Source organism: Balaenoptera physalus (assembly GCF_965194825.1).
Source record: "Balaenoptera physalus genome assembly, chromosome: 11".
Classification (NCBI taxonomy): Eukaryota; Metazoa; Chordata; class Mammalia; order Artiodactyla; family Balaenopteridae; genus Balaenoptera; species Balaenoptera physalus.
Window position 1 is genome coordinate 73,777,038 of NC_138896.1, and position 27,139 is coordinate 73,804,176.

At 45.9% G+C, this 27,139-nt stretch overlaps 1 protein-coding gene and 1 pseudogene across 9 annotated transcripts in view; one reads left to right on the forward strand and one right to left on the reverse strand.

Annotated features, from left to right (window-relative positions):
- Positions 1-11,215: 11,215 nt before the first annotated feature.
- On the reverse strand, positions 11,216-24,089 carry LOC309638670 (mitochondrial import receptor subunit TOM20 homolog pseudogene; annotated as a pseudogene). The gene has a single exon. The product of its transcript is annotated as a mitochondrial import receptor subunit TOM20 homolog pseudogene (transcript).
- A 27-nt stretch (positions 24,090-24,116) lies between these two features.
- Positions 24,117-27,139, forward strand: part of RAD54L2 (RAD54 like 2) — a 92,372-nt gene continuing 89,349 nt past the window's right edge. For 7 of the 8 annotated variants that reach the window (XM_082414888.1, XM_082414890.1, XM_082414889.1 and 4 more), the window contains exon 1: positions 24,118-25,224. The gene's annotated coding sequence lies outside the window, so the exon portion shown is untranslated. Of the gene's footprint in view, positions 25,225-27,139 lie in introns of all 8 variants that reach the window. The other variant, XM_082414894.1, reaches the window with a different exon arrangement.

The window sequence follows — 27,139 nt, forward strand, 5'->3', positions numbered from 1 at the left end:
GTTTGCCCCGCGCGTTGACTTCTGGGGTTTGTAGTTTTTAGCATAAACGAGAACTGCTACATATTCATTGGCTGCTCAGGAAGGCGGAAGCGAAAAGCGAAAGACTCGATCCTCCCAGCCCAAAGCTAGAACGGCTGGATACCTTCCCAGTACCTTATTCGGCCTGTGTGACAGGGAAGAGCCGTTGTTTTATTCTCCCATTGGCCTCATTATACCTAGAACCTACCAGGATCTAAGAAAATATTTCCCGAAGTGTATGAGAAATCACAGCAGTCATTAAGCAGAAGGCTCTGGTCTTCCTGTTCAAGACCTAGCCTGTAGGATCAATAAATATTTATCCTAGGTATTATATGTGAGGCAGAGAAAAGGAAAAAATCAAAAGGAAATAGATTAAGGCAGAGCTGACCTCAGAGGTCATCCAATTTCTTTATTTTGCAGCTGGGAAAAGTGAGACGCGGAGAGAGTGAGTAACTTGACTCACATCACACAACCAATTAGCAGCAGAACCAGAACGACTCCTGACTCTGACTCGGGGATCCCTTTTTGGAGACGTGAAAGGTAAACTCCACAGCTGAGCAGAATCTCTCCCTGACAAGATCCTATCGAGCCTTTATCTCTGGGAGTCCTGAGCAAGTTTCTGTGCATTTTTACGGAGTCCTCACAGTCAGCACTTTCACATGGGGAACATGGACACAGCAGGCCGTCTGCCATGCTCAGGTTCCATAGCTAGATTAAGAAGCTAGCCAGAGCCTGGGTGCTGGGTCTCTTGATTCTGTTCCCCACCAGACCCCATTCCCCGCTTTCCAGAAAAGAGACCTCCCTCCTCTTAAGTATGTAACTTGACACAGGTGATACTCAGGCACAAAATTCTAGAATGTTGGATGGCAGTGTGGCAGACGTGCCACCTCTCTGCAACGCTTTCACCTGCCACAACACATAGCTCTGTTCTCTGTGCTTCTGGGACTTTGCCTATAATGGCCACTACCATTACCTCTGACTTTATATAGCTCTGAGCCAAGTGTTTTAACCACACTTTTTCATATAACCCTCACTACCACCCCACAGGGTAGGTACAGTTTGCCACCTACACAGATGAGAAATCTGAGCCCAGATTGGTGGCCCAAGGAATGGGGCCCAGGTTCATGGGTCCAGAGGCTGGACTGATAACTTTCCTACATCGGTGCTATAGCAACCCTTCACCTGACTTTCCTGCCATGCCTCCCTGGGTCATGAACCCAAAATGCATGAGAATGGAGCACTCAAGCCTTAGATACCCTCCATTTTTCCATGATCTAGCCAGTGCGGTGGTGACTTCCCCACTGACTGAGGTCCTGAAAGGCAGATCCCTTGTGGGAACCCAGGTTCCAGCTTGCCTCCTCCTGGCACAGCCTCAGCTTGCCACCAGATGGCACTGCTCCCCTTCAGAAAATCAGCCTGGGGCCCTGGGTAAATGATGGGAATAAGGGGCATGCCAGAGGGCCTTTGGAGAAGCCAGGGCCCAGGAGGCTGGGGAAGCAGAACAGGAGCTATACAGGACCTGTCTAGCAACTGCTTCCTCCATAATCTCTGTTCTATAATGCCTGTGCCCCCCATACCTCTGCCAAAAGCCCCCCCCACATACCTGCAGCCACAGACCTGCAGGCACTCCCAGACTCCCACTCTGGGAAAAGACTGCACTCAGGTTTTCTGGGCTGCACACACATTTCAAGCACACTCACTGTCACATTTCGTAGGCCAAGGTAACGTGTGCCAGAGACACAAGCATGCACTCCCATGCACTGGCGCCAGTCCTCACAGCCAACACTTTCACATCTAAGTACATTCAAGTACAAAGCTACAGATAAATCAGGCCCACACACCCAGCTTGACCTGGCACATCACACCTGAATCATTGGAAAAAGAGATTCCTTGGCCTCTTTAGAAGAACATTTCTGGACTCTGTCTCCCTCTGCTCTGTGTGTGCCCATCTCCCCTTATGGTATGCCTCAAAAAGCAGCAGCCACCATCCAAAAGGGCAAGAAGTCATGCTTGCAGGGCTGCCCAGTGGCAAAGGGAGAGCAAGAGCAGCCCAGCCCTGGTCCCAGCACGAAGGGCTACAGACTTAGGTATGATCCAACCTGCCCTCATCCCCACACATGCCCATGCACTAGGGTAGGAAAATCAATAGCACCATGTCCTCTGAGCTTCAGGATGCTCCTCCTCTTTCCCCTATCCTCTGTCTTCCCCATCTCCCCCTCTTCCCTTTTCCACCACCCCTTCTTTCCCATCACTTAACTTCCAGGTTCACCGGACCCAGGTGCTCCCATCAGCCCTTCCCCACCCTGGTGCCACCACAACTCCTGTGCCTCCTCCTGTCCCACATCTATTCCCACTCTGCTGTTTGCTGAACAAGACTGCTACTGCAAGTGTCCAGGAGTCACAGGAGCCACCGAGGAGAGACTCGGGGCTTCCAGGCTCTGGGCTTCCAGGCACTGGGGACCCCAACCTGGACAAAAAAGGGAATTCTAATCATTCACTTGGTGCCCTCCCCCTTCCTGGGGGCCCCTACAGCCCCCTAGAAAGATGGAACACTACCCCTGTTGCCCAAGAGGTGTGCAAAGCAACCACCCTGTATGACGGCATCCACATCCACCATTCTCATTTCACAGAGTGAGAAACTGAGGCTCCACCTCGTCCAGTGGCCACAGACGCTGCAGTCTCCAGAAGTCAGTACCCCCTCCTGCTCCCACAGGCACAAGTTCACAGAGGGACCTAAGACTCAGGTGAGAAATGAAGCAACGACCCCCCCAGTCCCGCCCCAATTCCCACGTACCAGGCCCCAGCCAGAGTGAGGAGCCCCCAGAAGAGCCCCATGCAATATTGAGGACATACTTATATATTTTAAATTATTCTTTATCTGAAATTAAAATTGAACCGGACATTCTATATATTATCTAGCAACCCCACCTCAGAACCACTGCTCAGCCACAGACCCCCAAGGACTCCCCTTGATGGCCCCCATGGCCTCACTTAAATCACCTGCAAAATAGTTAGGAGTAAATCAGAACAGCTGCCTCCCAATGGGTCTCATTAAAGGTTAGACGGGCCAAGCAGTCAAGGTTGCCTTATCCGAAAGCTGATCTGGGTAATATCAGGCTCAGAGTCTCCCTTCTCCCCGTTCTCTCTTTAACCCTATCACCGATGGTGACAGATAAGAAAATAGTTTGCCTCTTTATTGGGAAGAGTTTGCAGAAGGAGATAGGTCAGCAGTTGAGTCTAGCTTTGGAGGTAGACAGACCTGCATCCTAACACTAGTGCTCCTGTAATTGGCCTAATTACTTCACCTCTCGAGCTTCAGTTTCTCCAGCTGGAAAATGGGAATAATACCTCCTTTCTAGCATTGTAATGAGGACTAAGTGGAACCATGCTTGTAAAGTGCTTAGCTTGGGGTCTGGCACACAGGAGGTGCTAGCTAAGTGGTGGCTATTTCTATTGTGATTACTCTTGGTCTGTGGCTGTCCCTATTGCTGTTCTTCAGGACTACCTCAGCCCTGGCTGATTTCTCTTTGCCCCCGGTACTACTGCCTGCTGGAAGAGCTCAAGCTTTCCTCATCAAAATGAGAAATGAGCTCCTTACCAGAAAAATCCTGGGGCACATTTTCAGACACACTGGGAAGTAGTGGAGTAACCACTCTTAGGGATCATCTGTCTACTCTCTGTCCCAGCACAGAACTAAAAACTGAGTGGGTCAGAAGGTGGATTTTTTTTTTTAACATCTTTATTGGAGTAAAATTTCTTTACAATGGTGTGTTAGTTTCTGCTTTATAACAAAGTGAATCAGCTATACATATACATATATCCCCATATCAGAGGGTGGATTTAAGAGGATCTGCTCCTAGGCCTCCTCATGGCTGAAAAGGCTGTCATCCATCAAGGGTGAGGGCAGTCAAGGCCAAGGAGCTCCTTAGATGTGAATTCAGACATGTCGCCCTCCCCAAACCAGCCTGTCGACCCTGCCTCCCTGCTGAGATGAAGCCTGCATCTGGAACCCTGCCCAGAGTGCACTCACTTTTTTCCCTGGGGTCCTCTGGCAGGATGGCAATGTCACAATCAAAGTAGAGTCCGGAGAGGATGGCCAGAGATGGTGTCCCCTGGGCCACCCTTACAATGGACCCGCCCAGCACAAACAGGGGCTGGAGCATGAAAAGGCCCAAATTCTGCCCTCCACCTACTCCCAGGACCTGTCAGATCCCCAAGCCTGGCTGCCAGTTATCATCCTTGCTGACTCCTGGGGCCCTGCTCTTCCCAGAGGCTATGCTCCAGGTAAGAGTTAGAGGTTGGAGAACAGGGTACAGGGGAGGTAAGGAGCCTCTTTTGCCTCAGGTTTTTAGAATTGTAAATCCTTCTGGGAAGAAACAACAGTGGAGTCAGCATTGGAGAGAGAAGCCCTTGGATTTTGACAATGCCTGCTTGTAAGCACAAGACTTTTCTACAGGATTCAGGGATCTCTGGCCTGACCCACCTGGAGGTACTCTGGGGACTGCTGGCATAGACCCTGAGGAAGACTCAGGTCAGATAAAGCTTCCCACCCTATCAGTTCTTTCACTTTGAAAGGCCTGGGGCAGAATGACTTTGTTTGCTGGAAGGAAGCTGATCTGACTGTCAATTCAGAGGTCAGAGACCCACCACTACCACCTGAAGTAATCACCTACTGCCCCACCCCCAAACCTGGCCACGTTGGACCTGGACCCCAAAGAGGTATTGCCAGATATAGCCAGGAGTATCCAGTTAGCCCTGGGAGCCGAAGTTATCAAGGGGAGGTGTTTCTAAGTGCAGAGGGTGTCCTGGGCTCTTACTATGAGACAGTTCCTCTTCATTCCCTCAGAGGTAGGGGTGTCTCTCCATGAAAAGTCACATGATGTTCCTGGGGGGAGCCCCTCTGCCCTGCTCCTTCTTCACCAGGCCCAAACTTGTCACAGGATAGCCTTTTGTGATGTCACAAAGCTGGCTGCCTCCCACAGGACCAGGGACCGGGACAACCAGGGACTACTGGGCATGACTTGGGGAGATGGAAGGCTTCAGAAGTGGCCTTTGGACTCTGGAGAGGGGTCTTGAGGGGCTCAGGTTGTAGGGGGTGAAGGGGTCTGTTGGAGACCTGGGGAAGAAGACAGTTTCTCAGATTCTGGTCATTGCCAGGAGGTGAGAACAGCTGGGGCTTGGGGCTGTGGTCTTTGGCTATGGGTTTGTCCCTCAAGACCCAGGGGGAGGGGGGGAAAGGAGGGCCCTGCCCCAAATGAGTACATATAAAGGTCCTTTTCACTGGTGTTCTGGATGTTCCATGGCAAAAAGAGGTTAAGACCTCTGTCTGAGCTGGGGACCAGATCTTCCCCTCAACGCAATCCATCCATGATCATCTACTTATTGAATATTCCACCTGCTTCTCGGGCAAGCACATGCGGCCAAATTCTGCTGCGTTAATAAGCAGCCCTGATGGCCTTGGGGCACCTTCACCTGTTGAACTGCTCAGAGGAAGAAGACTATCAGGAGAAGAAATGCAAATCCCCAGCGTTCACTCTCTCCAGAGTGTTGAGATTCTCACTGCCAGAGGAGCCAACCCAGGGGAGAAAACAGGAGGGAGGAGAAAGCTTCACTACAGAAAGTGTGGAAAGTCATCCACTGTTGTCGAGGGTCACAGTTGGTATGTGGAGGATGAGGAGAACCACTTGACGGGAGCCCTGTTCTAAAAACCAATGAACAAAACTGTTTTCCGTGAAGTTAAGGATTCCTGTGCCTAGCCCTGTACCTGAATCCCTTGGACTGAGGAGGATGCAGCACACAGTGGAGATGACAGGTCCTGTCCTCAAGGGCCCACAGTCTAGGGACTGAGCGAGCGTGCCCAGCTTCCTCCCTTAAAGAGAAGGCTAATGTCCCAGGAATGTGGCCCAAAGTCCCAGGAAATGGTGGGGCAGCCTAGAATCCAGGGGCCCCACCTCCCAGGCCAAGGCCTTACATTTCCCTGAAGGTAAGAACAGACTAGAATCTTGAGGGCTTTTGACAGTTGAGCCAAGGCAGCTTCACACTGCCCTTCAGGGTCTGCAAGTCTGGGTCTTGGGGTCACTCATTCTTTTGAGAGTGGCTCTTCCCCACGTGGCTCCTCTCTTGGCCATTTTTGTTGCTGCATTCAAGACAGGCCTCCAGAGAGAACCTCCTGCTGTCTGCTCCATAAAGCCAGTGGGTATGCTGTGGGGATAGACCTGGCCTGAGGGGTAAGTGACTAGAGGGTGACTCTGGGTAAGTTTCCCCATCCATCCCTCATAAGTTTACTAGATCCATGGTTTTCAAATTTTGATAGCATTATTTTAGCACAGAATTTTTTTTTTAACGCAGTGAAATCTTGTACACCTGTTCATTAAGTAGATAAGAGAGCCATGTTGGTAGTTGCATTACATGGTGTGTCAGAGTCCCTACCAATTCTGAAGAACCTCCTACAGTTCCAATAAACTCAGTTTGAAAACCACATGCCACATGGCTTCCAGACACTTCCAGGTTTGGCCTGCCATGAATTTGTGGCTTCAAAGCCCAGGCTTCATGGAGGATGAGAACAGGCCAAGGAATGCCATGTTTAGTGGCCCCCTCAGAGCCCTGCCGTGAGTACCTTCCCCCACTACCACTTCCAGTTCCTGGTTCTGACTCAGCTTATTTACAACGGCCAACGCATCCCCAAGCCCACCTCTCACCTGCCCTTCTGCCGCCAACTTTGCTTCTCTCTTGCAGGCTCTAAAATCAGCATCCAAGCTTCTGTGGCCCGAAGCCCACATAGGAGTCCCAAGTCAGGAGCATATCAGGCACCTTTCTGTAGCTGAGTTCAGTAGGCAGGAAACAGGAGGCTCCCTTCCTTCAGGTAGCATTCAGCTTTGCTTGACTCTCTTCTGAGACCCTTGTAGCTTCCAGAATTGTCCTTGTCCTTTTTTTTAATACGGAACATATTTGATTTTGTGAGGCTGATAGCCTCACCTGGAAGCCAGAAAAGGCCCAGGGCAGCCTGGGTGGGGGACAAACCCTGTCCTCCCCAGTTCTCTTCCCCTAAGATGCAGAGCAGAGAGGACCCAGGCAAGGTGGGCTCTCCACACCACAAGCCAGGGCAGACCTGGATTCCAGGGGCTTTTGTTCCAGAGAATCTCTGAGAAGCATCATGGCCTTGGCTACTTGCAGGAGGACAACGAATTCAGGAGAGCAGAGTAATGATGCTGTGGAGCTTGTTACAGAGAAAGGCAGCTACACTGCAGCTGAGAACAAAGGCTGCTCTGCCTTTATGGCTGGGGAGGCATAGTAAAGAGCAGACACTCCCCACCGCCAGGCAAGCGTGGTGAGGGAATGAACAAGGATCTCAGTAAGCCGACAGGCTAATGTGAGGTTCCCAGCCTTGGCTGCACATTTGAATCACCTGTGGTGCTCTTCAGACCAACCAGTGCTAGGACCCTGTTCCAGACCAATTAAAGCAGTATCTCTACAGGTGAGGCGCAGCCATCTTTGTTTTCCGAAGCTCCCCAGGTGATTAATTCACAGCCAAGGCAGAGAACCAGTGGCCTAGGAGGAGAGATTAGCATTAAACAGGATGTGGGCATAATGGTCTTCACACTGAGGTGGGGCCTAGAGTTTTGAAATCCTGGAGGCCAAGTAAGCTGGGCCCTGCTGTCACTGGAAGCCATGGGACCCCCTCTTACCCACCTACCTACACACCCACCCACCCGCCACACACAGACTAGAGCATCTATTTTGGGGAAAACAGGACAGAAGGCTCAGGGATCCAGCTCCAGGGAAAGAGAGTGTGCACTCTGGTTTAGAATCTTGACCCTGCCCCTCTCTAGCTGTGTGGCCCTGACAGCCCTTCTGAGTCTCAATCCTCATCTGTAAAATGAGGCAATATTGCCTGTTTTGAGGGTGGTTGCAAGGAAGCACTCGGCTCACAGGAAGAGCTCCAGATATGGGGCTGTTAGCAGCAGTAGCAGCCCAAACTCAATCTGTCAGCACGGCAGGGCCCTAGTGATCACCTGTCCAATCGCTTGGTTTTTTTGCACAAAGACCTCAAAGTCCAGAGGGGAGAAATTTTCGCAGGCCATGCAGCCAGCCAGAACCGTAATCTCCCTCCACCTAGGCAGCTTTGCATCACAGTGCCCTTCCTGTGTGTGGCTTTAGCTCCCCTCATCCAGCAAAACTCCGAAAATGAGTACTGGGGCTTCTAAAGAAGCAAGCAAAGATTTTAAAATACCTCTAGAATGTCTTATTTGAGATGCCTGGTTGACACCCTTGGGGCAGAGGGTGTGCTCAGCCTATCTGGCTACTTGGCCCTAATGTGCTGTTTGTCTCCAGTCCCTTTTGACGTTCTTGGTACTTTGGTGCCAACTGTGTGGCCCCCTAGGTATATAAGAAGGACACCACCCTGCCCCTGGAGCCTGGGCCTGGAGTTAGGAAGGGCAGAGAGGGCAGGGAAGAGGCATGGTTGGTTTTCCATATAAGCCTTTTTTGTGCTCTGACTTTGAAGCCAAAGCATTACACTGAGCATGTACTACTTTGATAAAAAATAAAATTGGTATTGAAAAGTAAAACTCTGCATGTCATTATACATTTCTCAAAACCCGTAGAATGTACAAGCACCGAGAGTGAACCCTAATGTAAACTGTGGACTTTGGGTGACAATGATGTGTCAACATCAGTTCATTGATTGAGAAAAACGTACCTCTGTGTTGGGGGATGCTGATGGCGGGGAGGCTGTGCATGTGTCGGGAAAGGGGGTTTTAGGGAACTCTGCTTTCTGCTCAGTGTTGCTGTGAACTTAAAACTGCTCTAAAAAGAGTCTATTTATAAACAAACATAAATAAATAAATAAAAGTAAAACTGACAAATGCAGAGAATAGTACCCTCCTCATGGTGTTTGCAAGGATTACATGATCTAATGGACATAAAGGGCTTAACCTGACCCCGGTGATTGCTCAATATGTGTTGGCTTTTTTGTTTTATTCTAAAGCCATCTCTGTCCTGTGGTTCCCTCTCAGGTGCCACTCATGGGAGGAAGATGGGAGAAACAGGCCATTCCCATCCTTTATCTCAGGATGCTGAGGCACCAGAGCCTTTGTCACTAGCTCAATCACATGGTTTAACTGGTGATGCAACAGCCAGGCCTCTGGGGACAGTTTCTAACCTCTGTTGGGGCTGAAGTTTGCACTCACTCCAGACTCCTGACAGGTACTGAGCACCTACTTTGTGCAAGGTCCTATGCTCAGCCCTTTGAAGGTTTCCCTCATCAGTCCTATGAGGTAGGCATCGTGCTCCATTTTGACAAATAAGTAAACTATGGCTCAGAGAAGTTGACTAACTTGTGCAAGGCTGCTCAGCTCTAAGGACAAAGAGAACAGAGCTGTTCTCTCATCCATTAGGAAAGGAGGCACAGGAGGTGAGCATTCAGCCAACACATCAGGGACTTCTTGGCCTGTGGCACTCAACCGTGCCCCTCAGCAGCCTCACGAAGATGCCACCTTGGAGAACAACATCTTCTTCCCAGAGGGGCTGGAGCAGCCCAGTGGCCTCCACCAGGTGCTGGGACACCTTCCCTGAGGAGAGATGAGGAAGCATGCCAGTTCCCCCTCTTAGAGGGCCTGGGGTTGGAGGTGCTGGAGCAGGAAGCCTGATTCCCCCTGGCCTACCACATCCTTTTTAGGCAGCTCATGCCTCCCTTTGTGAAGCCCTTGCCTGCTGCCTCCTCCAGGTGAAGGGGAGATGAGGAGGAGGAGCTCTCCTGGAGGTCCAGTCCTTCAATGTGGTAGCTGGGCACAATTTGGGAAGGCCTCCTGCAGGTGGTATGAGAAATAGGCTGCAAAGGAAGTTAAGAGAAATAGATGAAGGGAACCACAGGAAGAACCCGAACTCTGATTTCCCTCGGCCTCCTTAGAACTGCAGATGCATCTCTCTCTCCTGCTGCTCACTCATTTGCTCATTCCTTCATTTTTTCATTGAGCATCATGTGCTGGGCAGGAAACAGGGTCCTGCCTCATGTTCATAGGCTCTTAGGAGAGACAGCCACACAAAAAGCCTTACAATGTGACAAAGGCTACAATGAACATGTTCTGGGACCCCCAAAGGCTGCTTAAGAGGTTAGAGAATCCAGGACAGTTGACATGTAGCTCTTGAAAGTCCAGACTTATATTTCTTAACTCCCAAATATGCTTACAAAGCAAATGAATGCTTTTTATAGGAAAAAGGTGTTACTTTGATCTTAAACAATATTGAGTTCCCCAGTGTTGTGTTTGTAAGCCCCACATCCAACTATGGAACATTTTTTTCTGGATCCTAGTGGATCTTAGCTCTTTTTTTCCATGTTAAAATTGTGATAAAGTACACACAACATAAAATTGACCATCTTAACCATTATAAGTGTACAGTTAAGTGGTATTAAATACATTCATAATGTGTAACCATCACCACCATCTGTCTCCATAACCTTAAGTCTTTTCATCTTGCAAAACTGAAACTCTATACCCATTAAACAATACCTCCCCATTCTCTACTCCCCCCAGCTCCTGGCAACCACCATTCTACTTTCTGTTCTATGAATTTGACTAGATACCTCATAAAGTAGAATCATACAGTGTTTGTCTCTCTGTGACTGGCTTATTTCACTTAGCATAATGTCCTCAAGGTTCATTCATGCTGTAGCATATGTCAGAATTTCCTTCCTTTGTAAAGTTGAATAGTATTCCATTGTATCTATATACCATCTTTTGTTTATCTGTCTAGCTGTTGATGGACATTTGGGTTGCTTCCACATTTTATCTATTGTAAATAATGCTGCTATGAACATGGGTGTGTAAATACCTGCTTTCAGTTCTTTTTGGTACATACTCAGCAGTGGAACTGCTGGATCATATGATAATTCCATTTTTAATTTTTTGAGCAACTGCTATACTGTGTTCCATAGTAGCAGTACCATTTTACATTCCCACCAACAGTGCACAAGGGTTGCAGTTTCTCCACATCCTTGCCAACACTTCTTATTCTTGTTTATTTCATTGCTAGCATATAGAAATACACAGTTGTGTATTGAGTTTGTATCAGCCTAATTTTCTGAATTCATCTATTAGTTCTGACAGTTTTTTGTGTGGAATCTTTAGGGTTTATCACATAAGGTCCTACCATCTGCAAACAGAGATTATTTTACTTCTTCCTTTCCAATTTGGATGCCTTTAATTTCTTTTTCTTGCCGAATTGCTCTGGTTATCAATTTCAGTACTGAAATGGCAAAAGCAGCCATCATTGACCTGTTTCTGTTGTTAGAAGAAAAGCTTTCAGATTTTCACCATTGAGTATGATTTTTGCTGTGGGTTTTTCATTTATGGTTTTTATTATGTTGAAGTAGTTTCCATCTGTTCCTAATTTGTTTCATTTTAATCATGAAAAGGTGTTGAATTTTGTCAAATGCCTTTTCTGCATCAATTGAGATGATCATGTGCTTTTCCCCCTTCATTCCATTAATGTGCTGTGTTACATTGATCGACTTTAGAATGATGAAACATCCTTGCATTCCAGGAAGAAATTGCACTTGGTTGTGGTGTGTAATCCTCTTAATATGCTGCTAAATTTAGTTTGCTAGTATTTTGTTGAGGATTTTTACATCAGTGTTCATAAGGGATAGTAGTATGCAGTTTTCTTGTAGTGTCTTTATCTAGCTTTTGTATCAGGGCCTCACAGAATGAGTTAGCAGGTGTTCCCGCCTCTTCAATTTTTTGGAAAAGTTTAAGAAGGATTGGTATTAGTTCTTCTTTAAATGTTTGGTAGAATTCACCAGCGAAGCCATCAGGTCCAGGGCTTTTCTTTGCTGGAGATTTTTGATGACTGATTCAATCTCCTTACTAGTTATAGGTCTATTCAGATTTTCTATTTCTTCATTATTTAGTCTTGGTAGGTTTTATGTTTCTAAGGAATGTATCCATTTCATCTAGGTTATCCAAGTTGTTGGCATATAATTATTCGTAGTAATCTCTTACAATCCTTTTTATTTCTATAGACTCGGTAGTAATATTCCAACTTTCATTTCTTTTTTCTTTTTTAAGTACCAAGGATCTTTATTCTCAGGTCTTATACTGAATCTGTGGCTGCAGATAATGTCACTATTTTGAGAATTATCTTCATTCTTTGCAAGTCTTCAGCCACAAAGTTACACCTTATTCTCATAACAAGATAAGTGAATCAGGCTGGAAGGGGATTAAGGAGGTACACTGACGATAAAAGCAAAGGGGAACACACACTTTTACAAGCATATTGTCCCAGTTACCTTGAAAGTTAAATTCCAGATTAATTTACAAAAGTAGTGACAGTACCATGATTTAAGTGAAAATCAACACGTTATACCTTAAAAAAAAAAAATCAATTCAGAAATGCTAAGTCAGGCAAGCATGCAAAATTCAGAGTATTAAAAAATGCAACTGGTTGCCCAAACAGATATATCCCTCAGAAAAAGGGATTTGAAAATGCTAAACAGAACCAAAGGAATTAGAAGTTGAATTAGCAGACCAATTCCCTCATTTTATAAATGAGGGCAGACATTAACTGGCGAAGCTTACTCAGCTAGTTTAAGGGTGTACACAGATCTAATTCCTGGTGCTATTTGCAACTACACATATCTAAAATACAAGGAGATAAATATCCGGAACACATTAGGCCCACTGATTTAAACAAAACAGTTCAACGGTGGGGGTGAAGTTGTTATTATAGCATAGCAGCACATTATACATATGTAAGATATTAAATGGAAAGAAAGAATCTCTTAAAGATTTTAATGCTCAGTTTTAATACACAATCAAGTTTCCATCCAATTTTCTGATGTATAGCGAACTGTACTAGTTTAAAAAAAAAAGTGCATTCTTCAGTTTTCTTCTACACGTTTTTTGGCCTATCCTTCAAAACTGAGCACTGGGTATTTTTAATGTAAGTAATGTGATGTTATATATGTACATTCTAATTGCATGTTTTAGGAATAAATAAAATCCATATTTCAGTAACTGATAATGTATTTATAAAATGAAAACCTCTCTATCAAAATACACTTTTCACTGGGAAAAATAAATAAAACAGACAAATGGATCTACACAAAGTAAAAATTAACTTTGGTAAATTTCAGTGTGGGACAGTCCATAACAAGCTTATTTGCCCTCACTCCCCCAGAGCTGATCATCTTCCAAGTTAAGATTTTAAAAATATTTTAAAATTGAGATTATTATGTTGACATTTGTTTCTCATTCCACATCATCTTCAGCCAAGCTCTGAGCACTTACAATTCTCTGACTAGTTGTTGGGAGCTTAGTCAGAAGCCTCTGGAACACTGGTGGTGGAAGAGTTTGCTGCAACACTTGCAGTAACTGCTGTGGCTGTCCACACACAGCAATTGCATTTGTCAAATGGTCCACACCCTTCTCATATTCACCTTGAGCTAGTAACTCTTCACCAAGCTGTATTTCTTCAAGGAAGAATTTCTGAACGGCTTCAGCATCTTTAAGGTCAGGTAACTTGGAAAGTCCAGCTCTCTCCTTGGCAAGCTTCTGTTTCTTTCTTCGTTCTTGCAGCCTGTTCTTGAAGTTGGGGTCACTCCGTCTCCTGTGGTCGAAGTAAATGCAGGACCCAATGAAAAGGGCCCCGCACACGCTGGCGGAGATGGCGCTGTTCCAGCCCTCTATCTTCTCTCCAACGAGGCTTCGCAAAGAAGCCGTTGGCTCAGAACCCTCGGAGTGGACTCCCACTTTCATTTCTGATTTTAGTAACTAGAATCTTTTTTTTTTCTTGGTCAGTCTAGGTAAAGGTTTGTCAGTCTTATTGATCTCTCAAAGAACCAGCTTTTGGTTTCATTGACTTTCTCTATTTTTCCATTCTCTATTTATCTTCTAGGTCCTTACCTTGCTATGGGTCCTTTCCCCAGAAAACTGTCCATACACATCAGAGTCTGCATACACAGTCAGTCTTCACAGACCCCTGAAACCAAAGGATCTCCATTTACAAATTTTGGTGCTGAAGGGCTTAAAATTCCAGTGGTCCCTGAAAGATTAAACTGGGTAAAGAACAAGGCATAAGACAAGCAAAGGGACCAGCACTGACAACTCATCAGGCACTGAATCAGCGAGAGCCTCTTGAACTTTATTGTGGTAGGTTGGGTTGGGCCCTGAGCATCTGCATTTCTCAAAAGCTCCCAGGGAGGCCAGGCTGTTTGTTCTGGTCATGCTTTGAGCAATGAGACTCTAAACAACCACACGCCCTCTAGCTCTGCTTCTCAGGTAAGTTCTCCTCTCCATAAAAGGCATCCCCAGGTAGGCAGGTGTCACCTTTACTCCTCCCTTCTCTTAACCCCATTTTCAGTTACCAAGACCTGAGATGCCATTTCCTAAACATCTCTGACTCCATTTGTCCATTTGTACCCCCCTCTTCAGTTTAGTTCACCACCGTCTCCTGCTTGGACCATTGTAGAGGTCCCCTTACCCCCAGGTGTGATCCCCAACCTCCACCTGTGGTGCAATTTCAAATGTAAGTTGTCTTAAACTTTTCTTTTTTCCAAAACAAAAACCAGATTTATTCAGCAGACATTTTAATTAAGAAATCCAATAAATTAGGACCACCACAATTTCAGACACTCCAGTGTGAAGTGTACGTCAATAGCTACATCAGGAGAATGAAAAAGACATTGAATCTTTTTAAAAAATTAGTTTAACTCCCTTAAAGTTTGGGGGTGGCACCTTATTTAAAGTGCCTTCAAGTTTCATATGGGTAAAGCCAGCGGTTTCTCCTCTTGGAGAGTCACATTTAAGAAAACAGTTTCGGTCACTCACAAGGAGCTGGTGGCAGGAGGAAACTGAGGGGAGAGAACCCATGAAAGCTCAGGCCCAAAGCTCCACGGAGGGCCAGAACAGAGCAGAAAAACAGCCGGGGTCTCATCCATGCAGTGCAGACATGAGGAAGGGTGGAATACGAAAGGCCGGCCGGGAGGACAGAAGAGAGACTCGAGATTGTTTATGCCTGTTTCTGAGAAAGCTCATGGCACAGCCAAGAGTGGCCTCACAGGAAGAGGAGGAGTTCTGGATAGAAGGAAAGCACAGAAAAAACCAAATAACTCTCCTCACACACCACTCTCCACCTATATGTCCTCTGGAGACTCCAAGAGGTAGCAAAGCGCAGACAGGGCTCTTCTTGGAGCAAGAGAAAGAAAAGACACAGGGGTGAGTTAGCTCTCCCAGGAAGCCCACAGCCTTCCACCTAAGCATGTCTTAAACTTTTAATGTGACTTACAAGAGCCTGTGTGACCCTACCCCTGGTCATATCCCTAGCCTTGTTTCTTTGTATCTTACTCATGCAGTTCCCCCCTCTTGGCCTTTACCTATCCTGTTCCCCCCACTCAGAATCCTCTTATCCATCTTTCACCCAACTCCCACTTCTGCTCCTGACCTGGCTTGCCTATTCCCTCCCTCCTTTCACCCCAGTCTAGGTTGGGAGCCTGCCTGGCCAATCCTGTCTGAATTAGGGCGGTTGTGATGATATCCAAAGCCCCTAAAGCTCCTTTAAGCAAAACAAGGACCTGATTATAAGGAGAGAAAGGAGGTGAGTATTTTTTGGACTCCACAGCCGGGAACGCTGGTCCTTTCTTCCCTTTCTCCTTTGGGACTCTCAGCCCAGTGCCCTCTGACTGTTTACTTCATAGCTCTCTGCATCTTTGAAACTTGACCCAAGTTTTGGGACCATAAAATCCAATTGTAATTAGGTATTCTCCCTGGACCAATCAGCTACTGCTAGGGAACTGACACGTAGTACAAACATACTCTATGAGCCTCACTCCTGAGTGAGTGGGCAGTTTTGGAAAGGGGAGTAACGGCTAAGCAGACACCAAAGGTGTCTCCTACAACCCTTAGGGTATTTACCCTGTGTTTCCCTTTTGCAGTGGTGTAACTGCCTTCTATTGGTCTGCCTCCCCCAGTGGGCACAAGCTCTTAGGACAAGGGTCAAGTTGTATAACTCTGTCTACAGGGCTGAAACAGAATGGCCCAATAAGTATTTGTGGAATGAAGTGCCAAGAAAGCCCAAAGAAAGGACTGGCCTTCAGGTTCATGGAGGCATCACAGAAGAGGTGATGTTTGGGCCAGGCCTTAAGCAGAGTAAGTTTACTAACTGGGAGTAGAGGTTGAGCAAGAGGGAATGATGGCCCTGAGGCCTGAATTAGTCCAACCACACGTTACTCAGCACCCAGTGATGAACAATACATTGAGTGATGTTATGGGAATAGGGTTAGGCCTAGAAATGAGTAAGAAGTAGATGAAGGGGAGATTAGACTCCTGGAGTGTCGAACCAAATGTTTCCTCCTTTGAACCTCTGCTGATAGTTGGTTCTCACAGGAGTTAAGAGTGTATTATAGGACTTCCCTGGTGGTGCAGTGGTTAAGAATCGTCTGCCAATGCAGGGGACACAGGTTAGAACCCTGGTCTGGGAATATCCCACATACCGTGGAGCAACTAAGCCCGTGCGCCACAGCTACTGAGCCTGCACTCTAGAGCCCGTGAGCCACAACTACTGAGCCCACGTGCCACAACTACTGAAGCCCACACGCCTAGAGCCTGTGCTCCACAACAAGAGAAGCCACCACAATGAGAAGCCCGCACACCACAATGAAGAGTAGCGCTACCCGCTCGCCACAACTAGAGAAAGCCTGCACGCAGCAACGAAGACCCAGTGCAGCCAAAAATAAATAAATTAATTAATTTTTAAAAAATATATGGCACTTAAAAAAAAAAAGACTGTATTATAATTATGTTTGTGTGTCTGTATCCTCCAGGAGCCTCAGGGCCTGTGTGCTTTTCATCTTTCTATAACAAATCCCCAGGGTTTTGTTTTGTTTTGTTTTAATTGAAACTGAATCACCTCATGGCAAATGGGGGCTGTGGACAACTCTTAATATTCTGTTCAATACATGTTCATGGAACCCAGTCCTGTACCAGAATTTGAGGCTACTGAGATGGACCAATCTGGTCCCATCTGGAAGAGTCAAACACAATTCCAATAAGCATGAGGTAGGTGCTATCACCAAGATAATTGCAAAAGTGCAACTGAGTCTGGGGAATCCCAGCGAATCTCGTGTAGAAGTAAGAGCTTATAATTCCTCTAGAAGGAGATGGTGGAATTGACTTAAAACAGCAAAGATGTTAGCCAAAATTTCTCTGAACTAAATAAACCTGCACATACGTTTAGCACTTTGAAAGGTTGTTTATAGCCATTTTTCTCATTTCTTTCTCACCATTGCAAGCATGTTATTCCAATTTTACAGATGAAGAACCCATCTCAGGGAGGTTAAGTGATTTGTCCAAGGTCATACAGAATGTGAGAGGAGCTGCCTCTGCCCCCCTACCACCAACCCTAAGGAAGAACCCCTCACTGCTTAGAGGAAGTTTCAGCTCCTCCCAGATACTTCCAAGGTCTCTACAGACCTCAGAGTCTGTAAGTGGGGACCATTCTTCCCACCCTATTCAGAAAAATGTGTATTGATCACCTACTACTTGGAAGGCATCATCCCTACTCCCTTGTTGGAACCTACTCTCAGAAAAGCACCAGCATAACAGTCATTTACCTATGGATTAGTAAACACTTTGTCTTCTCACTGTGCAATGTGAGTATATACATATGTATATACATATGTATATATATATATATATATATATATATATATATTCTTAGATCTGTGAATATATATATATTCTTAGATCTGTGTTCAAATTATAACTCCACCGGTTACCAGCTATGAAATCTCATGTAACTCAACCTCTTTGAGCTTTAGTTTCTTTTATTTATTTATTTTTAAAAATCTTTTTACAAAAATATTATTTATTTATTTATTTTTGGCTGCGTTGGGTCTTAATTGTTGCATGCCAGCTTTCTCTAGTTCCGGCGAGCAGGAGCTACTCTTCGTTGCAGTGTGCGGGCTTTTTTTTTAAAATTTATTTATTATTTTTGCTTCGTTGCTGTGCGCGGACTTTCTCTAGTTGTGGCAAGCAGGGGCTAACTCTTCGTTGCGGTGCGTGGGCTTCTCATTGTGGTGGCTTCTCTTGTTTCAGAGCACGGGCTCTAGGCATGCAGGCTTCAGTAGTTGTGGCACGTGGGCTCAGTAGTTGTGGCTCGTGGGCTCTAGTGCACAGGCTCAGTAGTTGTGGTGCATGGGCTTAGTTGCTCTGAGGCATGTGGGATCTTCCCGTACCCAGGCCCGAACCCGTGTCCCCTGCATTGGCAGGCGGATTCTTAACCACTGCACCACCAGGGAAGTCCCGGTGTGCAGGCTTCTCATTGCGGTAGCTTCTCTCGTTGCAGAGCACGGGCTCTAGGCATGTGGGCTTCAGTAGTTGTGGCATGTGGGCTCAGTAGCTGTGGCTAGCGGGCTCTAGAGTGCAGGCTCAGTAATTGTGGCTCACGGGCTTAGTTGCTCCGCATGTGGGATCTTCCCGGACCAGGGATCGAACCTGTGTCCCCTGCATTGGCAAGAGGATTCTTAACAACTGTGCCACCAGAGAAGTCCCTAGTTTCTTTTAAATTGAGGTAAAATTCATGTCACAAAAAATTAACCATTTAAAGTGAACTACTAAAAAAGAATGTATATATATATATATATATACATATATGTGTAACTGAATCACTTTGCTGTACAACAGAAATTAACACAACATTGTAGTCAACTATATTTCAATAAAATAAATAAAGTAAGCAACACAGTGGCATTTAGTACATTCACAATGTTATGAAATCACATATCTAATTTCAAAACATTTTCATCACCCCAAAATGAAACCTCATACCCATTAAGTACTTATTCTCCATTGTTCTCCCCACCACCCCTTTTAGCTCCTGGCAACCACCAATCTGCTGTCTGTCTCTATGGATTTGCCTGTTCTGAATATTTCGTATAAATGGAATCATACAATATGTGACCTTTTGTTTCTGGCTTATTTCGCTTAACATATTGTTTTCAGTATGTTGTAGTATGTATCAGTATTTCTTTCCTTTGTATGGGTAAATACCATTTCACTGTATGGATATAACACATTTTGTTTATCCATTCATCTGTTGATGAACACTTGGGTTTTTTCCACCTTTTGGCTATTGTGAATAATGCTACAATGAACACTGGCATACAAGTATCTGTTTGAGTCCATAGTTTCAATTATTTTGGGTATATACCTAGAAGTGAAATTTCTGGATCATTTCGTAATCCTATGTTTAACTTTTTGAGAAACCATCAGTTTTCCACTGTGGCTGTGCCATTTTATGTTCCCGTCAGCAACACACAAGGGTTCCAATTTCCCCATATCCTCACTAACACTAGTAATTTTCTTTTTTTTTTTTTACATTATTATTTTATAATACCTGTCCTAATGGGTATGAAGTGGTGTATCATTGTGGTTTTGATTTGCATTTTCCAAATGATTAGTGATGCTAAGCATCTTTTTATGTGCTTATTGACCATTTGTATATTTCCTTTGTATATCTTCTTCAAGTCCTTTGACCATTTTTGAAGTGGCTTGCTTGTTTTGGTTGTTGTTGAATTGTAGAAGTTCTTTATATATTCTGGATATCAATTCCTTATCAGATACATGATTTGCAAATATTACTTCCATTCCATGGGTTGCCTTTTCACTTTGTTGATAGTGGCTTTTGATGCACAGTGGTGTTTCATGAAGTTCAATTTGTTTATTTTTTCTTTTGTTGTCTGTGCCTTTGGTGTCATATCCAAGAAATCATTGCCAAATCCAACATCATGAAGCTTTTCCCCTTTGTTTTCTTCTAAGAGTTTTACAGTTTTAGATTTTACATTAGGTCTTTGATCCACTTTGAGTTAATTTTTGTATACAGTGTAAGGAAAGGGTCTAATTTCATTCTTTTGTATGTGGATATCCAGTTTTCCCAGCATCATTTGTTGAAAAGACTGTCCTTTCCCCCACTGAATGATCTTGGCATCCTTGTCAAAAATCATTTGACTAGGGCTTCCCTGGGGGCACAGTGGTTAAGAATCTGCCTGCCAATGCAGGGGACACGGGTTCGAGCCCTGGTCCGGGAAGATCCCACATGCCACGGAGCAACAAAGCCCATGTGCCACGAGTACTGAGCCTGCATTCTAGAGCCTGCGAGCCACAACTACTGAAGCCCACGAGCCTAGAGCCCATGCTCCACAACAAGAGAAGCCACCACAATGAGAAGCCTGCGCACAGCAACGAACAGTAACCCCCACTCACTGCAACTAGAGAAAGCCTGCACGCAGCAACAAAGACCCAACTCAGCCCAAAATAAATAAATAAATAAATAAATTTATTTATTTATTAAAAAAATCATTTGACTATATGTGAGGGTTTATTTCTGGACTCTGTTCTATTCCATGACTGTCTTTATGCCAGTACCATACTGTTTTGATTACTGTAGTTTTGTGTAGTAAGTTTTGAAATCAGTTTTTTTTTTTTTTTTTTTTTAAGATGGTTTTGGCTATACGGGGTCCCTTGAGACTCCATACGAACTTTATGATGGATTTTTCTATTTCTGCAAAAAATGTTGGGATTTGATAGGGACTGCATTAAATTTGTATATTGCTTTGGGTAGTACTAAAAATCCATGAGCACAGAATGTCTTTCCATTTATTTGTATCTTTAATTTCTTTTAGCAACACTTTAGAGTTTTTTTTGTGTGTGTGTGTGTACTAGTCTTTTCTGTCTTTAAGTTTATTACCAAGTATTTTATTCTTTTTGATGCTAGTGTAAATGGAATTGTTTTCTTAATTTCTTTTCATATTGTTCAGTGTTAGTGTATGAATACATAACTGATTTTTGTGTGTGGGTTTTGTATCCTGCAACTTTGCTGAATTCATTTATTAGTTATCACTTTTTTTTTTTTTTGGTGTGGACTCTTTAGAGTTTTCTACATATAAGATCATGTCATCTGTGAACAGAAATAATTTTACTTCTTTTTCAGTTTGGATGTCTTTCTTTTTCTCGGAGAGAATGGATGTATTCTCTGTAGAAATTTTTTAAAGCATCTGTTTCTATGACATCTGTCTATTGACTTGGCAAATGTACATGGTCATTTATCAGGTACTACAGTAAATCTGTGCTGCTTCCCTAGAAGTTGATCAGCAGTATCCTTCACACCCTCCCAGGACCAGCCCTGAAATTGATCCCTTCAAGACCATGAAATCTGGGAGCAGAGCTACAGGCTACTTTTCCACTCTCCAGAGCAGTCATCTAGTGGTTCTTACCCCACCTTATGCTGCTCCTGAGCTCTGGTCCTTCTGCCTAGAATTGTCCTTCCCTGAGCCTTCACATGCTTCTCTCTAGCATTCTTGGCATTCAGATTTCAGCTCACAGGTCGCCTCATCAGGGTGGTCTTACCCAATTCTTCCCTCTCCCGACAGCCTCTCTCCCATAGAGGTCTCTGGTTTTATGTTCTTTTCAGCACTTATTAGAATTTGAAATTATTTTTTACTATTTGTCTCCCCTATTTAGAAGGTAAGCTACTTTAGGGCAGAGACCTGTAATCTCTTGTTCAGTGCTAGATTAGCATCTGAAATACAGTTCGGGGACAACAAATGTCTGAATGAACATCCACATGGGACAGGTTTTTATTAGTTTCACTTTACAGACCAGAGTACTCCAAGCTCAACTTTGAGTATAGTTCTTCACTTCAGTGCATGGTTATAAGAGTGTCCTGTACTCAAACCCCACCCCTTATGTCCCAGCTTCAGTTTTTCCATCTTTAAAGTGGGGTGATACTTATACTTACCTCATTATGTCGATGTGAGGATCAAATGCGTTAATAGCTCTAAAATGCTTACATTTATGCTTGGCTCGTCTTATTAGTATTCCCCAGCATCCAGCACAGTGCCTGGTACATGGTAGGTACCCAATAGGTAATTGCTGAATGGAGAATTTTATGATGCAGCAGTTTTGCTAGGTCTTCAATAGACTTTGGGGTGGATTTTTTTTTCAAGCCTCCCAGAGATTATAATCTAGTATAAGAGAAGCTGTGTACAAGGTGAAAGTTAAAAAACATCCCAAGAATAGGATGGCTGGGCTTCCCTGGTGGTGCAGTGGTTATGAATCTGCCTGCCAATGCAGGGGACACGGGTTCGAGCCCTGGTCCGGGAAGATCCCACATGCCATGGAGCAACTAAACCCATGCACCACAACTACTGAGCCTGTGCTCTGGAGCCTGCGAGTCACAACTACTGAGTGCGTGCGCTACAACTGTTGAAGCCCGCATGGCTAGAGCCCGTGCTCTGCAACAAGAGAAACCACCGCAATGAGAAGCCCGTGCACCGCAAGGAAGAGTAGCCCCTGCTCATTACAACTAGAGAAAGCCTGCACGCAGCAACAAAGACGCAATGCAGCCAAAAAAAAAAAAAAAAATAGAATAGGATGACTGTCGAAGAAAGAAAAACAACTATCTGTCACCTTGGAACCTGGTTCAGAGTGATCATGTTTTTTGGCATCCAGAAGTGGGAGTGGGTTGGAAATGTGGCTGGTGGAAGAAGGACTGGGCTGATTTTCATGGAATGAGGAGGAGGTTAAACAGGTGAAAGGAAGAGGGTGTTTTTCCAGGTGTGGGTTCACAGTGATGAAGAAGGCCTAGTTATAGTTTCTGATTAACAAGTCACTGGTGAGTCTTCTCTAATCCCAGCAGGAAGACCCCAGATTTTTAAACCGCACTTGAAGGCAGAGCCATCAATAGGCAGCTATGCGTGTAAATCACTCTAGGGATTCCTCCCTAATATAATCCACTTTCCTACTGGTGAATTGGGGGGTAGCATGATCCCCAAAGGTGGTTGTGAGGGCATAACATTATTCAAGTTGTCAGGGAAGCTCCCAAGAGGGCAAGGAAGCAGTGATGTCACAGAAGGGCAACAGCATCTTGGGAGGAGGGAATAGAAGGGGCTTCCATCATCAGGGGAGCCAGCCCTGGCCCTTGTTGCTCAACCTCAGTGACAGAGGAGGCAGGTAAGTGTGGGTGTCTCTGATAGTTGTGTATTGGGTCTTTTGGGAGAGGGAAAGGAGATAAACAATAAGACTGCTCTCTCAAGTTTCTGCCCAGCTTCATTGGTCTCTTTTTCCTCACTTTGGTCATTTTTAGGGCTCTCGCCTGAACCTACTTTGACACTTGAGACCAAATCTGCTTTATGTGTCACACGGGTAGTCCAAGCTAAGAGGGCAACTGGTGAAAATGTGGAGCAGGAAGGAGTCGGACCTTAGGTGACCTCAGGATTCTGAGAAAAGTGAACCAGCTTTTGAGGCATCCTTTGTCCTTTAAGATCATAGGATGAAGTTCCCTTACTTGAGGGAGCAGAGAGCCTCCAGAGGTTTTGAGCATGCTGCTTTCTATCTATGAGCCTGCTGTTTCCAGATGGTTACCAAAATGTCTTTAGCCAGCTGAGCCCTTTCCTTACTTCCAGAGGATAATCTAAATGGAAATCCATGTGTGTACATGTGTGACACAGTGACAAAATTTAATTTAGGTTCAAGTGACTGATATCAGAGCTTTTCTGGAAAGTCTCTTCAGACAAGGGAGAAGGGTATCAAGGTAAAATTTCCTGAGTCTCAAAAGCCAAGGGGCTAAGTGAGAATGGAAAATCTGAGGACCTGTGAAAGCTGTGATACTTTTAGAGCACCTTCTGCAGATCTAAATTCCCATGGATAGTTTGGGAACACACACTTGTATTTTTATAATTTAATTTGTTCCAAAAAATAACTGATATCTGGAGGTATGAAGGCCCAGAAGAAAAAGGAAGTGGGAAGGAGTAAGGATATTTTAAAATTAATTAATTAACTTATTTCTGGCTGCATTGGGTCTTCTTTGCTGCCCGCGGGCTTTCTCTAGTTGCCGCGAGCGGGGTAGCGCTACTCTTTGTTGCGGGGCGCGCGCTTCTCATTGCCATAGCTTCTCTTGTTGCGGAGCACGGGCTCTAGGCACGCGAGCTTCAGTAGTTGTGGCACGCTGGCTCAGTAGTTGTGGCTCGCGGGCTCTAGAGCGCAGGCTCAGTAGTTGTGGCACACAGGCTTAGTTGCTGCGCAGCATGTGAGATCTTCGCGGACCAGGGCTCGAACCGATGTCCCCTGCATTGGCAGGCGGATTCTTAACCACTGCGCCACCAGGGAAGTCCGAAAAACGATTTTTTTATCCTCTTGATTTTATGAGGAAAACAGAACCCACTTTCAGAATTTTTTCATCATCTCATCAATGTTCACTTCTTGGGATAAGGAGGAGGAGGAAGGGAACCTGGGGCTGTAGTGAAGAAAGCTGACACAGTTCACTCTTCTCGTTAACGGGAGCCCACATGGCAGTAATTCCCAACTTGAGGGAGGAGAACCTGCATCCTTAACTTCCCCCTGAGTGTCAGTGATCAGGAAAGCCCTTTCTTTTCCCCGCTTTTTTTCCAGCTTCAGTTAACAGGAAACCGGACGAGAGGGGTGAAAACCTAGAGTTACATGGTGCGCATCAATTTCAGGGGTCCTTGAGAGCTGCGCCTAACCTCTGTAGGAGGCGATAGCAGTAGTAGCAGCAATCATCATTGGCAGCATCAGCAATGACCGGTCCCCAATGTTGAGCCCCATATCTCCGCGCCAGGCACTTGCATCATCTCATCCAATCCTAACAAGCCTCCAGGGTTATCCCCAAGTGAGGAATGAGGAGGAACCGAGGCTCAATTGAAGCACTGACTGGTCAACGTGCCTCTCTGGTGGCTAGCGGGGTGCAAACCCATTCTGTCGGACCCACCACTAAAACCATTCCCACGCTTCCGGCCTGAGATTTCCGTGCCTCATTCGCGCCTGAAAAAAGTTATCTGTAGCATAGACGGCTCTGTAGAGGGAGGAATCGCGGTCCACCCGGCGCGGGGCAACAGCGGCCTCCACTAGTCTCTCAGCGGAACTTTCCTGTCGGCGGCGTGTGTTCCCGTCCGGGCGGCCGGGCGCGCGGGCCGAGAGGGGGACGTTTTCTGGCGCGGACCGCCAGCGGAGGCTGCGAGCGCCGCCGCAGGAGAAGACTGACGCTCAGCCGGAGCCAGCCCGCGGCGCCCGGGCCTGGCCGGCTGCCTCCCTTCACTTCAGCCGCCGCTGCCGCAGGCACTGCCAAGGCGGGCGCAGAGGAACGCTTGGCCACTCGGCCCTGCCCGGGCCGGCGCGGCCCGGAGCCGCGGCGCGGGAGGTGAGTGCTGGTGCCGGCCCCCGGCTCCCTGCTCGGGCCGCCGGGACCCGCAACAATGGGGGCCGAGTGGAGACGCGGCCCGGGCCCCTGGCGCTCAGCGGCCTGGGTCAGCAAGCGGGTCCCGGCGGCCCAGGCCTTGGGGCGCTGGATCCGACCTAGGGAACTCCAGCGGCCGGAGGCTTGGCGGGGGTCTTCGCCTCCACCCGGGGCCTTGTTGGCTTGGTATTTAGAATTTTTGTAGCCGGGAAAGGGAGTCATAGGGGCATGGAGACTTAACTCTAGAGGCGTGCGCTCTTAGCGCCTGATGCAGACGCCCTGGAGGCTGGCCATAGCGGTTGGATTGGGGGGAGGATGCGTTTGGAATTCTAGGGGCCTCAGTGTGCCTGGTCCCTAAGGCGAATCGAGATGCGTCTCTCCCTGCCCTCCTCCCCACCCTCTCCACGCCCCCAGGTCCGTGAACTTGGCAGACCGGAATCTGGCTGGGGAGAAAGGGTATTGAGTATTTAGCTTCTCTGAGGTAATCGGTGATTAGTTCCTGGAAAGGCAGGAGCTCAGCTGGGCACAGGGGAGTTGAGCAAAGGGCTGGTTTCTCCAGGGCCCAGCATTCTGGAGTTGAGTGGTTCTCAGGTAGGGAACTTGTCACAAGAATGTCTCGGTGAGTAGTGTTGGCTACCTTGGAGTTAGGGTGAAGCCGGAGTTGTGAATCGGAGAGTATAGAGGAGGGTTGGTAGACTGCTGAAGTTGGAGAATTAGCTTTTTGTGGGCCATGGTGGTAGCAGCCTGTGAGATGAACAAGGGGCCTTTGCAGAGTGGGCTTCCTGATAGAGAATGACCTCTTACTGAGGGGGAGGGGTGACTCAGATCTTAGAATTCCTGTCCCTTGCTAGTGGATGTGGCTGACTGTGTTGGTGGCTGGGCACTGAGGTAGATGGTGCTGGAAGGGGCGTTTGGGGGCTGAATTGAGTTTGTTCCTGAATAGAAGACAGTGTGGACCATTCCTTCTTACTCCAAGTCAGAATGGTAGCTGTCATCGACAGTGTTTTAAGTAAAGAATTTCTTTGTGGTATTTGGATCCAAAGCTTTCCTCTGTTCATTTTTTTTCTCCTTTGTTTTTGAATTGTGACTCATACTTTCTTTTCAGCACTATGGCTGTTGTTTATGATGATAGACAAACTTAGACAGTATAATATATATAAATTCTAGGGATTTTCAGTCCAATTCTAAATCTAAATTAAGAGCCTCTTTTCACTAATTTGTGTGTCATTGTTTAATGTATGCAACTCTAGAGAGGGATGTGAAAACTCTAACAGTTTATGTTGTTAAAAGTTCTTTATATCCCTAAACTTCATTTTCTCCTACTACCGTGAAGTCATTACGTTAAATCTGTTAAATCTTAGTGACCGTCATTTTAACTCTCCCAGGACATTATCTTCACTAGAAGTGTTGTCTGTCTGGTCTGTACACTGTGTCTCATCTGTATCATTGAAAGGCAGTGTGCAAACTCCAAACAGCTGAGGCCTGCATCTGTGCACCAGAGCTCTCTCTATGTAGTATTCAGGCAAAAGTTGGTGTGTTGTCTATAGATGAGATATCAAATCTCATATGAAAAAAAAGTGTCAGAATCATTGCACTTTCAGAGTTTGTTTAGAGTGTTAGGAGTTGTATTGCCTCGTTGGAGTATATTAGAGTATAAATTTTCAGGTGAGATGTGAGGTAATTCTGACTATTTGTAGTTGTACTGATGGTTCTGGGGATTGTTTTTCCCCTTAAGCTTTAAAAAATCATATATTTCCCTTGCACTGTATTATTTCTGTCTGTCTGTCTCTTTCTCTCTTTTAAGTTTTCTATCTTAAGTAACTCATTCTTTCATAAACCAATATCTATTGAATTATGCCAGGCACTGTGTTGGGCACTT